Source organism: Bactrocera neohumeralis, chromosome 4, assembly GCF_024586455.1.
Source record: "Bactrocera neohumeralis isolate Rockhampton chromosome 4, APGP_CSIRO_Bneo_wtdbg2-racon-allhic-juicebox.fasta_v2, whole genome shotgun sequence".
Taxonomy (NCBI): domain Eukaryota; kingdom Metazoa; phylum Arthropoda; class Insecta; order Diptera; family Tephritidae; genus Bactrocera; species Bactrocera neohumeralis.
Genome location: NC_065921.1, coordinates 6,284,643 through 6,300,070, shown reverse-complemented (window position 1 = coordinate 6,300,070; position 15,428 = coordinate 6,284,643). Strand labels below are relative to the sequence as shown.

General features: G+C 39.9%; 1 protein-coding gene across 4 annotated transcripts in view; it reads left to right on the top strand.

Annotated features, from left to right (window-relative positions):
- Positions 1-15,428, top strand: part of LOC126755255 (protein grainyhead) — a 295,720-nt gene that overhangs the window by 46,422 nt on the left and 233,870 nt on the right. The gene's annotated exons all lie outside the window — the stretch shown is intronic.

The following is a 15,428-nucleotide window of genomic DNA, read 5'->3' as shown; positions in this document are numbered from 1 at the left end:
AGAACTGATATCGTCTTGTTCTAAATATCATCACATGATTTGGGCAAAATGGCAAAAAAATTGACTTTTGGTACTTTGGTAAAGAAACCCGTTAAACTAAAAAGTTCATGAAATATTCTTAAATAAGAAAAAAACCGTCAACTTCGGTTGCACCGAAGCTATAACAGCCCTCACAGGTGCGCTTCTTATAGCATTAAAGGATATAAAACGATCTTTATCTCGTTTATGATGGGTCAGTTTGTATGGCAGCTATATGCTATAGTAGTCCGATCTGAACAATATTTTTGGAGATTGTTGCATTGCCCTGACCGATAAGCTATACCAAATTTTGGGAAGATATCTTGGCAACCAGAAAAATTTTCGATACAAGGACTTGATTTTGATCGGTCAGTTTGTATGGGGGCTATATGTTATAGTTATCCAATCTGAATAATATGTTGAAAAATTAAAGCACTGCTTTGAGCAATAATCCTTGCAAAATTTCGTGAAGATATCTCGTCAAATAAAACGGGTTTTCCATGAAGGTGCTGATTTTTATCGGTCAGTTTGTATGGCAGCTATACCCTATAGTGTCTGATAACAGTGGCTCTGACATATGAGTAACGTTTTGAGGAGAAAATGCCGCGTACAAATTATCAAAACGATATCTCAAAAGCTGAGGGAACAGTTTGGGTATACGAGTATACAGTTTGCGTTTATACAGATGGGAGACAGACGGACATGGCTAAGTCGACTCAGCTCGCTATGGTGATCATTTGTGTACCAAGTTAATATACATGGTTCAGGGCATACTAATTGTATTATTTCGATAATGTATTCAACCCACATTATACGCAATGAAGTGAAACTTCCTTATAAAATATATGTCATAAGTGTTAAATTCTATAAAGAGAGGGAAAAGCCTGTATTATTTTCAAATATATATTTTTTGACAAACCTCTGGTTGCTGGAGGCCAATTATGGAGAATACTGTGTTAAATAACTGTTAATGAGTATTCGTTTTAAATAAGAATTTTGCGTCTTTCTAAACTATGGATCAATATATGGAAACTCTATCGAAAGTAGCTCGGAATTAAATATTGCTTTAGATATAAAGAAAATACAAAAAAATTTGGGATGGCACACTTTTCGAAAATATTTTGAATCATATGGCAACCCGTAAAAAATTATTTATAACAAATTTTGGAGTGGCAACACTTTTAGAAAATATTTTGCTCCATATGGCAACTCTTTAAAAATTATTTTTTTACAAATTTTGGGGTGGCAACACTTTTCGAAAATGATTTGAACCATATGGCAACTATTAAAAAAATATTTTTAACAAATTTTGGGGTGGCAACACTTTTCGAAAATATTTTGAACCATATGGCAACTCTTAAAAAAATATTTTCAGCTGTAGCTTTTTAAACCTCTCCACTTTGTTAGTTTTACATTAATAAATTTTTAATTTTGCATTTTTGGCTTAAAATTTTTCAAACTGTGGCAACCTTCTAAGCTAATCGGGTATTACGCCAAAAATTTAAAAAATAAACGATTTCGCCTTTACTGGTCACAAAAATATTTCTTACAATAAAATACTTTTACCGTTCACACGCTTAGGCGCAATCCAGCCACCAAAGCTACGTTCCCACAGTTCAGTCGCGCATGCGTTGCTGCTTCACTTAATCCTTCAGGCGCCATTACTGCACAACAATGCCATCGCTCAACATTACACTTCGATGCGCTGCGCTGATTTTTGTCCTTGCAATATACACATGCAACACCATCTTTGCACCATTGCAATGGTATGGCGCAAGTCAGTGCCACCGATTAATCGCGAAAACTGTCATTCACATAACAAATCCGCAAGCGATGCAATGCAAAGCAAATCAAAACAAAACGAACGCAGACGCGGCAATCCAACAACGCCAAGAAATAATAACAAACATCTTCACCGGCCAGCAACAACAAAGCCAACCACAATAGTGCGCGGTAATCAGCGGCAATAACTTTTGCATGCGTGTTCCGCGCACGCTACATGCTTGTTTACCAACGGACGCACCACGCTCCCCACTCCCTGCTCCAACGCTACAAAACACTTGCGCCTTATGAACTCGGTAAGTGTCTCGCCAACGATATTACTGGTTTCTTATCAACCCACCGCCTGGTGCCTTTTACCTGTACGCCTTGCTGTCGCTGTATTGGTGACCAGTTTCGTGATTAGCTGCGGCTACCCTGCTCTCCGCGCTGTGAACCACGACGGCCCAGCAGCTTAAGCCGGTCGCTGTGATAAACATTCTCTGGCAGTTTGAACCGGGTCCACTTGTTTCTTGATTGGTGCGTTTCCTTCGGCGCGCCTCTCTCGTGCCAAGCCCAGGTTGCATTTCAACCATCTACTAAGTAGCCAACGTGGTAATCCAAACATTTCAGTCTGCTCTGAGCCAGTTTATCATGTGCTCTGTGTGTTGTCATTGTTTTTTGTCTTTTTCCTTTTTTTGGTTTACTGTTCACTTGTTGTGCGTGTTTTTATCGCTTTTCGCTTCGTTTATCTTTACTTATTTTAATTTGTGTCATAATCAGCGGTACAATTTTCGAAATTGAAATCCAAAATTGTTTACTTATTTTCCTTGGCTAATTTGAATACCCAACTAACTAGTTCGGTGTGGCTATTTTTATGCAATCGAAATTTTATAAATCTCAGTTCGGTTTACTAAATTGATCAATGCGTTTCGGTGGGTCAGAGTCTTAACTTATTCTGAAAAGAGTTAGGATATTTCAGAGTTAGATATTTCAAGCTGAGGTCTTTGCTGTTGCGAAAGCCGCGGAGCTGGCCTTTAATGCATATGCAGGTAATTCCAGAGCAGCAATCAAGGCAGTAACCTCGTAACCGTATATCGGCCAGAAGTGCCTGGGAAGAACAGCTATAGTAGGAAGTGTTGCCAGAAAGAGGCAACTTTACTTTCCCTGGGTGCTAGGCCACAAAGGCATCGAGGGCAATGAAATAGTGGACGAGATTGCCAAGAATGGTGTACGGCTAACAACCGAAAACGTGATCAACATTGGGAAGTCCATGCATTGTCTATACGGCGATCTCAACAAAAGTATAGCAAACAAAATCAAAACCCGATGGAATGAGCTACTATGGTGCAAAATTCCAAAGGACATGTGTAAAATGGTAGATCGGAAGTACACGAAATTCTTATTGGTACTCGATAGAAAAGACTGTAGGAACATGATGGGAATACTAACTGGTCATAGTCTGGTGGAAGACTGTAAGAAATGTATGGATCAGGGTACCAGGGAAACAATGCATTTCTTGTGCACTTATCCCGCTTTGGCAAGACTACGCTGAGAGCATCTACGGTCCCCAACGTATGATACACTTGAGGAGGTACCGATAGTGAGGACGCAGAGTCTGATAAAATGTCTGTCAAGCGCAGGCATCATAAAGGAGAACTAGTTTTCTTAGACCAAACGACCAAAACTGGTCTTTGCGTGGCTTATTAGCCTACCAGATGAATCTAACCTACCACTTGCTGTTAAAAACCCACGAAAATATTCCTGTTTATTGTATCCACTGGCAAAGATCCGCTCCCTTTTGAGAACTCAAATTATAACAGTTTTGTTCTTATATATTTACAGATTGAGTGACGAGTAAAAGTCGAGCTCTCCGCGACTCATTGTCAAGACTTTTTATACCTGAAGAGGATGTACAAGGTTTGTAACACCCACAAGGAGACGTCTGTGACACGCCATTTTCTCCTCAAAAGCCTACTCAGATGTGGGAGGTGCCGATATCGGAACTTTATAGGGTATAGCTGTCATAAAAACTGATCGATAAAAATCAGGACCTTAATGGAAAACCGTTTTTCTTTTGACGAGATATCATCATGAAATTTTGCAGAGAGTTAAGGAGATACCCGAACTCAGTGAATATATAAACTTACATACCAAGAGCTAAATTTCTATATCTCGATTCTTATGGAATATGTTTTCTTCACTTAAATTGGAAATAAAGGAAAAGTGGTATAAATTAAAATCTTACATACTTCGCAAGTTAAAGCTACAAATTTCTCTCAAAACATTTGTGTCAGCCAACAATTGCTATTTATGCATGATGCCCACGCGCCAGCAAATAGCACTCGCATGTAGCCAACTGGCTGCAGCTTCAATTTCACGAAAACCATTACATCAAGTAGCAAAGCTGCTCCTACACCTCCCTCCCTGCCTGGTCATCTATCCACAGCACTTTTCCTCTAACTCCATGCAAAGAAAGCCGAAGGCAACTGTCTTGTTGCGAATGTGCAGACTCTCGGTCATACGGCAAGAGGCCAAGCGCAGATTGGTTGCATGGCTGATTGTCTGCGCCGCGCGATCGTTGCCTGGGTCGACCCCTTTAGTGTGTGGTGTTGTGTGTAAGTGGCAATGCGCACTCGCTGCATTCGCGTGGAGCGCACGACGTCCGCATGCCAAGTCAAAGTTTGCACAGCTATGCTGGCAGCCACTGCTGGCGAGGTCGCTGTGACAGTGCTATGATTGTGGTGGCTAGGTGGTTAGTGGTTAGTATTTATTCTGCGGAAAAATTGCCTTGAGTCAGTCTATAGACTGATTTGGTGGCAGCGGTGTGCTGATCTTTGTATTTGTGGCAGCATTGCGTGCCAGTCGGTGTTGCCACAGAGCCTTGGTTGCTTTGGCTGGCTGCAAACTACATTAGCAGGCGTTTGCGTGTTATATTTGTGCTACGTCATCGCATGCGCTGTACCTCTCTCTATTTGCTTTGGTAAAATTTTGTGCGAGCGCTCTTTCTTCTTCTCCTTTCTCTTGGCATTACCTGCTGGGATTCGAGCTGAAGCGTTGTTTTGGCCGTAAAGCGACAAATATTTATGGCAGCCGCGCTCAGCTGGTTGGCTTTCGACGTGTTTACTCGTTACTTCGCTTGCTTGCTTACACTGTCGGCCGCTTTGTCGCTTGTGGATGCTATGTTGTGTGTACCTGTAAGTTGTGTTGGGAAACCTCTCGCCAACTCTCTAGCGCAAATGCATGATCACAGCTTGCTCACTCTTCTCAATCTATGTGCAGTATTTGCGCGTGTAGTTGTTGTTTGTACGCTGTACCTGTAGGCGCAGCGCTCGTTCGTTGTAATTTATACCAGCGTTTGTGACTTAAGTCTTTCGTTTGTTTGTTCGTTGAGATTTTTGCTTTTGCTCGTTGACTTCAGTTAGTTTTTGTTGTTCGAATCGCTTGTTTATGCCCCATTATTGTTATTGTATCGATGTTTTTTACTGTCTTTGGCCATTTTCCCTTGATCTGTGGCTTCGTCTTTAGCTCTTTTGTAGTACTCTCTCATTCGTTTTTGTTTATTACCTTCTCGTGGCTCTATCATGGCTTTAAGTCTACACCTTTTTTGAATTTCTTCATCTCAATCTTCTATATATTTCCAATTCAACTCGCTACATTTTCCACTTCTCATCGCATCGGTTGTCAGTTTCTCAACATCGTGGCATTGAGTTGCTCTTTTATTTTGTATATTCCATTTTATTTTGTAATTTTTGTTTTCTGTATTTCTTTGCTCGTTGTATTGTCTGCATGCTTCTTCTTGTTCTTGTTGTTGTTTGTATTTTATGTTTTATGCACTGCCATCAGCAAGACATGGCAATGTTATTTCTTATTGCCTCCTCCGCCACCATCACCATTGCCAGCATCAGCATTGCACGAGCACTAGCACCAGCTCCATTATCACCACTTCGCCCGCTGTTGTTGCCAGTGGTTGAAGTTAACTGAAAAGTTGGCTGAAAAAATCGTCATTGTATTCTCTTTCCTTTTAACATCATTGTCAGTTTTGCTCTTTTTCGTTAATCGCTTTGGTCACAAAACTTTGTTTGTTGTTGTTATTTTGGTGTGTTGCTGATGCTGTGTTCGCGTCGCATATATACCAAAAGTCTTGTCTACACATCTAAATACATACACACGCACATATGTAGATCTCTTTGGCTTTTACCAATGCTTGTGGCGTTTTTTGTTGTTATTGTTGCTGTTAAAATGTTTGCTTTATTGTCGTTAGGTGCTTGCAGATTTTTTGCTCTCTGCCGAAAACAGATAAACACGAAAATACTTTTTCAACTCCATGTTATATGTTGGCTTTTGGTTGTCTTATGACTTTGTACACACCCCGCGAACCGCGCCTTTTCAGCTTTGGCGCTGTCCTTATTGGCGTTGGTTCTTGTCTTCATATGGGGCTCCTTACCGTTGCCAACGAGACTATTTCTGCGACAGTGGTTGCGACACCACCAAAATGAAATCAAGTCGAACTTAACTGCGGTTTCAGAAATTTTGGACTGTTATTTGGTTAGTAACAAATAATGAGGCAAAAAAATAAATTCTCTTTATTAAATATAGTCTTTCTACACACTGAACAGTGTGTCGTTAAGTTTGCCACGAAGTTCGTATCACACAGAAGAAAATGTCAGAGACCTTATAAAGTATATATACAAAAGACCGCTGATTCGAACTCTACGTCTGCCTGTATATACGTAAACTGATCCTACAGTTTTATAGATATCGTTTTGAAATATGCCCTTTTCTCTTCATGAAGCTGCTCATTTGTGGGAATCGCTGATATCGGACCACTACAGTCCGATCAAACTCAAATTCTTGTATGGAAAACTTTTTTATTGGGTGGTCGAAAAAGTATTTTCGTATTTTGTTAATAGATGTCGTTGCAGTCGTATATCTCCAGTGCTGCCAAACACATTGTGTCATATCATATGGTTTCGAAAGATAAGATTTTATACCATGTTCAGACCGAAAATTTAAAAGATTAGATTACATTTAAGCATTTCATAACCCAACAGTGTTCTCACTGCCGTTAGAAAGATCAAAAAACAGTTATTGTCATTTTGAAAATCATTTTCAAAATGAAAGAGTCATATAGTATTTTCAAATAAAAGGCGTCTTTTTTAATATTTTCCATAACATAATAGAAATAATGGTTGCATTTTGTCGATTTTCAGGTGAAATTAGATTCATTGATAGCTGTGATAATTAAAGATTTCCAGTTACAGAGAGATTTAGCGTGGATCAGTTTGAAATCATTTCTGTCATGTTTGTATGGCGAAATCTTGATAAATTTTTAAGATTAGTGGGATAATCCATTCAACAGCCGAAATCGTAAGATTAAGTGTCGGTCTGAACATGGTATTACGCTTCATTTAATCAAAAAAAATTAAATTCGGGGAAGTTGAAAAAAGTAACAGCTGTTCAAAAATGAGTGAAAATAATTAAGAAATTCGCTATATTTTGGAATTTTTGTATAAAAAGGGAAGAATGCCACGCAAGCCACCAATGAAATTTGTGAAGTTTACGGAGACGATGATGTATCAGTTCGTGTATCACAACAATGGTTCGCTCGATCGCGTTCTGGAAATTTCGAAGCTAAAGATGCACCTCGCTCTGGTCGACCTATCGATGAAATTATGGAAAATATTGACCAGGACCGTCGTATTAGCAGCCATGACATCGCTAAGGAACTTAACATTCATCATCAAACGGTTTCGAACCATTTAAAAAATGCTGGCTGCAAAAGGAAGCTCGATGTTTGGGTACCACATGAGTTGTTTGTGAAAAATTCAATGGACCAAATTAATATCTGAGATTCTTTGCTGAAACGAAATGAAATCGAACCATTTCTGTGGCGAATGGTAACAGGAGACGAAAAGTGGATCAAATGCGACAATAATGTGCGAAAAAGATCATGGTCCAAGCGTGGTGAAGCTCAACAAATGGTCGTAAAACCAGGATTGAGCCTCGAAAAGTTATTTTGAGTGTTTGGTTTGATTGGAAAGGAATCATCCACTACGAGTCGCTCCAGCCTGGTCGAGCGATTGATTCTATATTTTACTGTCGACAACAGATGAGATTGAAGCAAGCAATCGTAAAAACCGGACAGAACTGACAACAGAAAGGGCTTCGTCTTCCATTAGAACATCACTAGATCACACACATCTTTGATGACTCGGAAAAAATTGAATGAGCTTGGCTGGGAAGTTTTGATGCATCCACCATATAGCCCAGACCTTCTACCATCGGACTACCATTTGTTTCAGTCAATGCAGAACTCCTTTAATGGAGTAAAGTTGGCTTCAAGAGAAGCCTGTGAAAATTACTTGTCGCAATTTTTCGCCGAGAAACCAGAAAAGTTTTACACTGAAGGAATATCGTCTCTAGCGAAAAAATGGAAAAAAGTGATCGACCAAAATTTTACATTTTGGTTCATTAAAGTTCATTATAAATATAAAAAAAATAAGTTGAAGTTTGATTAGAAATACGAAAAGACTTTTTTGACTACCCAATATATGGGAACTCTATAAAAATTTAAGATAGTCTCTCGTGCCTGTCGTACTTTTCTAAAAAATTATTTTTATATTTCCAACCTAAAGTTACTAACTTAAAATTAGTAGTAGAACTCTCTGTGGTGCTCGGTGTTTCATAAAACCTTACGTATGACCACACTACCGATGGAAGCTGAAATCCAAAGTCAATTTTCATTTGCTTTTAATTTTAATGTCGTCTTATAATATGACTTACACTTCTCCTTACGCTTCTCCACATTTGCGTTTCATGCAACTATCTTGTTCTAATCTAACTTAGAACTAACATATACCTATGCTCAACAACTTTTTTATATCGACAAAGCATAGCCCGCTCACCCGTTACTTTTATGCAGCTTTCAAGCTATTTGCTGCGAAACTTCAAAGCGCTGCGCCTAGCGACTGTGGCTTGGGGATTAGAAACAAAGAAATTGAAAGAAAAAATTCATAGAAATTCCAGCATGGCGGCTATCGATTGATTGTTAGCATTGTGGCGACCTCGACGGCGGAGGCGGCGTCTCGTTGTTGTAAGAAAAACTTTTCAACGTTGCATTCACATAAAGCGCACCTACCAGGGCAGTGCACACATACTTGCTTTACTCTGTGTGTGTGTGCGCGCACGCTTGAATACAGTAAGTTTGCGGCAATTGTTCAAGCGCCTGGTCCATGGGGGTCTGCTGTTCGTTGTTAGCTAGCCTAAGCGCATAGCTGCATCTTAATAATTCATGTCGGCTGTTCGTTGGTGAGGCGGTTGCGGCAGACAGTCGAATTGCGCTGTTAGATTGGTGTGCGCATTTGCTATTGTTGTTGTTTCTATTGCACGGAGGCTGTGCCAATGTGGCTGCAAAACGTTTTCGCTATTGTTGCTGTTGTTGTTGTGTCTATTGCATTTACTATATGTTATGCGCTGTCATTTTGCCATTTATTTTATTTAGTTTTTTTCGCGTGGAATTCAATGTGACGCGCTCGCTAGCTGGCGCGCATACAACTGGCTGCCGCGGCAACGCCAACGCAATGCAATCGCTGGGTTTTTTTCTCCGCGCAATGCAAACGCCAACTATGTGAGTTTTCTCCGCGCAAAGGTCAGACAGCCAGACGGGGGAACGAACGCCCCAGCAGGCCGCAAAGCGCGCGCACACATTTGCGCTAAGCGTTGGTGTGCGGCGCGGCGAGGCGCTGGCGGGCGGTACACGTTTGCATGCTTTTAGCGCTTACTCGTTAGTTTAACTGTAAATTGTTATTGTTATTTTACTTCTTTTGCCAATCGTTTAAGTTATTTGATGATTTTCATTTGCCTGCAAGTATTGCTGTTATGTTGTTGCTGTTGTTGGCGTGGTAAGTGCGCTTGTGTGGCGCAACAACAACAACAGCAAATTACTCTTACATTCAGTAATTAAAATCATAAAAAATGTGCAGCGCTTAGAAAATATTGTAGAAAACGCTTGTAAGTTTGCGCTTTCGCAGCTTGTTGTTGTTGTGCTGTACTTTTGTTTATGCCATTTGCTAGGCTGAAATAAGCCGCCGCACACTGCGCACTGGGGTTTGTGTTTTGAGTCTTTTGTTTTGCCATTTCTGTCTGCTGTTAATGATTTTTTCGTGTAGCTCAGCACATTTTTCATGGCATTGTAATGGGGGTCACTGTTAAATTGGGAAATTTGTTGTAAAGATAATAAAAAAAAACAACAACAACAATATTTGAAGTGTATGTTAAAATTCTTTGTTTTTGTTTGGGTGTGTTGGCGTGTGTGTAAGCGGCGCTGGCAGTGATGTTTGACGGATCATTAAGTTTATTACGGTGAAGTAATGCCACCATTAAAGCAGCAATGAATTTTAAAATAATTTACAATATGTGAAGATACAAAAAATTGTAATGAAATAAACACTTACAACATATTTTAATAAAAAAAATAAATGATAATAAAAAATGTCTAGGTTCAAGCGAAATATTGCTTAGCCAATGTGAAGCTTTGACTATGAACGGTATACGAATATGTTGCAATTTTTCCACGCAAGGTGGGTAGAGTGGATGCTTGACGAGACCCCTGACCTTTTCAAGACCAAGCTAGCAGAAAACAAAGGCTGTTGGAATGAATATAAAGATCTTCTAAGAGACTACAGGAAGTTGGTGAGCAGAACAACGCGAGAATCCTGGAAAAAATTTTGTAGTGGATTTAAAAAGACTAACGAGGTGGCGCGACTTAGGAAAGTATTATCCCAAAACCCCGTCTCGACGAACAACTCCCAGGACTCATTGGAAGACCTAGTCAGTGTGCACTTACCAGGCTGTAAGGACGCGGTAAGTCTAGCTATGAAGGGAGTAGTGCGGTAAACGTTCTCGAACACACGTAGACTCATACAAAACTCCCAAAAATGACGGAATCATTCTAGCAATGCTATAGAATGCGCTCTGCCTATCCGAGCCATGGCAAAAGAGATTTTTATGGAATTCATGAAGTTCAGCTATGTACCACACTCAGGTAGAAACAACCCAACCTACTCAAAAGAGTTAGGCCTATAAGCTTAACTTCCTGACCAAGGAAGTCTGTAGAGGTATTCGCCAAAATGGAGTGCTATGTCCGCTGCTATGGATATTAGTGGTGAATAAACTGCTAAGGAACTTGGAATACAAAGCCTCTAAGATACCGGCATGTGCGGAAGACATTGTCATCTTAATAACGGCTAGGTGTCTACGGACAATTAGCAGTATTATGACCACAACTCTCAATACAGTTCAGAACTGGGCATCGTAAGTGGATCTGGGGTTCTTTTAAGTTGGAACTTTGGAAGTCGTGGAACATATCCTGTGAAAATCGACTGAAGGGAAGGCATTCACACTGTCAATATTCTAGCGTCGCAATATCCTCCGCACATGCTTTATATTCTGCCGTTTATACTTTACCAAGTTTAGTTTTGAAGAAGCTGGATGGTCTAGAGCAGCTTATGGGGTAGAAATATGATAAGGCATGATGATCGACTCATTTGCAATCGAGTTATCACGGCAGCAAATTCGAAGAATGATGAAAAGGCCTTCGGTGATAATTGTTTGTCGCCAGCAAGTGTTTTTGATTTTTACAAATTATTCAAAGAGAGTCGAGAACAACGATCAACACCAACTGATGATCAGCACGTCAATAAAGTAAAGGAATTGGTGCTTGAGAATCGACGAATAATAGTTAGAGATCTTTACTGGCGTCTTTGGAATATCGGAAGGATCAGTGAAAACCATTTCGAAAGATCATTTTGACCTATGTTACTCAATTCTTTCGCGTAAATGTCTGTGAAACAATGCTTTCCGTTTACCCGGATGTCATGAAACGTGTTGTTATTGGCAACAAGTCTTGGAACTATGCTTACGACCCGGAAACGGACGATCAATCGGCCCAATATCGTGGCAAAAGAAACCGAAGCCGAAAGAAACATGTCAAAGCAGGTCAAAAATCAAGGTTATGTTAACAGTTTTCTTCGATTATCGAAATATGGGCACTCCGAATTCCTTCCGAACGGCCAAACTGTCAACAAAGAATACCATTTGGGGGCTATGTGTCGTTTGTGCAATGCTATTCGTGAAAAGAGGCTGTAATTATGGACCGACAACGCTTAGTTTTTCCACTAAGATAATGATTATGATAGAAGCCTACTTGGCGCTTTCTGTTGTTCCAACATTTCAGCCTGAAAGACTGAATTATAGTCCTTTAGTTTGAAGGATGAGCCTCCTTACTACGTAGGTTGGTGTTGCTATGACCCATACAAATATTGTCAAATAGAGGCAGTTCTCTGCTAGTATCTAATCGTGTCTGTTCAGATTTCGAAGACTTTTGAAGCTCGAAAGTAAAATATATGATTTAAATTTTGAAGATTTCCTTCAAATAAATCACTCAATTTTATTTCTCTCTTTTTAAATGTGTCTTAACTGATTATTGCGGTTAATCAAAGCGTGCAGGCATGACCTTTCGTGCAACCTTGCCAAGTCTTTAGTCAATAAACGCTCCGAACATCTTCAAAATGCAAAGACCGTGATCGTGATATTATTTACAAGGTAATGTACGCCAGCAAATAATCGCAATCACATCGTCACGCTCGCGTTTTAATAGCTTTGTGCCAACACTCATAACTCGCGAGCATGCTTTTTTGCTCGCCCATTCATTGCGATTTGTGTACGCGATTGAGTTTTGCATACGCATGCGCGCCACACACAAGTGCTGGTGATGATGAGACGTGATGCCGACTTTGCCGCCCAAACAGATTGTTGACTGACAACTTTACACAGAGTACCTACCTAGCGACCGCTAGCCGCTCTTCCCCTGCCCCAGTGGGGTAAACAATCGCATGCATGGCTTATTAAAAGGGGTACTTTTGCCTTTGCCTTTGCCCAGCGCAACCCAGCCCAGCTCAGCTGGAGCGCATCAGCTGTTGAGCGTTTGTTTTGTTTATTAGCGTCAGCGCGCACAGCTGATCGGCTGATAGCACGTTGTTGATAGTGTTAGCGATGTAAGTTTGTGTCATCAGCGTCGTCGCCGCCACCGTCCGAGTGGTTGTTGATTGTTGATGTTCCGTTTCAGGTTCAGCGTGCTTGGCAGCACGTGGCGGTTAGACTGGTATGACCGGGCAGGCAAGCAGGCAAGCAGACAAACAAGCCGCCGCACACACCGCCACTACTACTGCTTAACTACTGCCTTAATAGCAGCCGCCGTTGCCTAACAATTGGCGGTGGCCTGTTGGAGTGACGAACTGGCTCGCCAACCGGCTGGCTGGCTGGTTGGTATGCTCACCCATCAACTATAGGAAAATGAGCGCGCGAGCAAAGCCGCTGTTAGGTGAGCGTGCGAGGGAGCGTGAGAGTTAGGGCCCGGCAGACAGGTTGGTGCGGCTTCCCAGACTGGTGACTAACTGACTGCCTGGCTGATTTAGGGCCAACACTAATGACAATGCCGCCCAGCAACAAAACACCACACACACATACACATACGCGGGCGCGTCAACATTTGTGCGACTACATTGGCATGAAGAAGCAGCAGCAGCATGCCACATTTATACAACAGCAAAAGCGCACTAATGCGTCACGCCAACGCCAGCAACAACAGCAATAATAGCGGCAGCAACTAACAACATTGCTAAGTAATAATACAGACTCATACCGACTGGTATTGCCGTTTGCATTACAAGTACTTAACTTGCTCATAACACAACAGCAACGGCAGCAACAAGCAGCGAGCAGCATTGCCTACTGACAGCTGTCAGCTGTGTTTGTTTTATGTGCAAAAGTCTTGTTTCTGCTTTGTTGTCGACTGTCGACTTTGGTTGCTGTTTTGTTTACAAGCAAATCGGAAGTGAATCGAGTAACCAGTATCCAGTAAAGTTCAATGGCAAATGTGAGTGGAATGTTTGCTTGACTTGCGTTGAAGTGCGGTGAGGTCTACTATTAAATATGGTGCTGGTGGCGCCTGACTGAAACGGGTTTTGATTGATTGCCGGCTGGATTGTCTGGTTAAGTACACGGATGAGATAATATTTATTTGGAAAAGTAAATAGACTTCTGGCGCTCTGCGATTCATTACAAGCTTGTGTGGGTGGGGATTTGTTAGTTTCGCGTCGACTTTCTCTACCGCCAAGTTTTGCGGAAGGCAACGGATTTTTTTATATGAGTATGAAGTGTGAAGCGCTTTGGAGTTTGCATTAACTAGCTTATAAATGAATATCGCAAACTAAAAAGTAAAATGGTAGTGTTTATAAAAAGATTGAAGATTTTTTCAAACAAAATTTGGAAGATTTTTTTTTTGGAGCTTTCACAAATTTTTAGAGCTTTCACAATTGACTTTCTGAAAATAATGGTTTTTCTTAGAGCTTTCATATGTTTTCAAGAGCTTTCATAATTGGATTTCGGAAATTAATGGGTATTTTTAGAACATTAATAATTTTTTTGGAACTTTCACAAATAAATTTTTGAAAATAAAGGTCTTTGATAGAGCTTTCATAAGTGTTTAAGAGCTTTCACAATTGGCTTTTTGAAAATGATGTTTTTTCTCAGCGCTTACATAAATTTTTTAAGCTTTCACTATTAGCGTTCTGAAAAAAATGGGTTTTGTTAGAGCTTTCATAATTATTTAAAAGATTTCACAATTGGCTTTCTGAAAATGATGATTTTTCTTAGAGCTTTCATAACTTTTTTAGAGCTTTCACATTTAGCTTTTTGAAAATTTTTTTTTGTTCAAGCTTTCACAGTTTTTTTGGAATTTTCATATTGGCTTTCTGTGTTTTATATACTATATGTTATACTTATCAAAGAAGAGATTTTTTTCGAATTAAAAAAAAACACTAATTATTTTTTAAAAAGTTTTGAGGGTATTTTTATACATATTAAGAAATATGCAGTAAAACTTTTGAATAAAAAAATAAACTTTTTTGGAGTTACACCTGATCTTCGATGGCTCTAGAGAAGGTCCTCCACTATTGCAGTGATACTGGCTTCACAGCGTATGAAATCTAAGCAAAAAAATCTCACTAGAAGATATTGTCCGCCCGAAGTACTTCGGTCGAAATGACATCAAGAATTGGCAAAATGGTGGAGTGTTTAAAAAAGTTGATTTTAACCTAAAATTTTGGTCGCTCTTTGATCAGCTCAAAAACTGGTCGATTCTTACAGTTAATACTTAAGCTATTAATAAGTTCGAAAGCACATTTATGTATGTCTTCCAACTATATTCCTAGCAACAAAAGCTTGATAAATTAATGTTTGTTACCTTTTTCGAAGTTTCACTACAAATTTTGTTGCCTATTGGTAAACAAAAATGTTGAAATTTATTTTTCTTCCGCTTGTGGTAGGAATTGTGTCAATTCCAAAATCTTAAGCAAGCATGAATAATGGCTTACGGTTAATCGTAAGATGCCCATTATATTTTTCAGCCATACGTATATGTGCTTTTACCCAAACTCATGTAAATTCCAATTTTATTAAATTATTTGACCCTTTTATTTCCATTTCCACATTTGGACCCTTTCAAGATTCGTTTCAGTTTAACAATTACCAGAAATTACACTGCTGAGCTTTATTAACCATTATTTACATATTTACATATGTGTGTATGT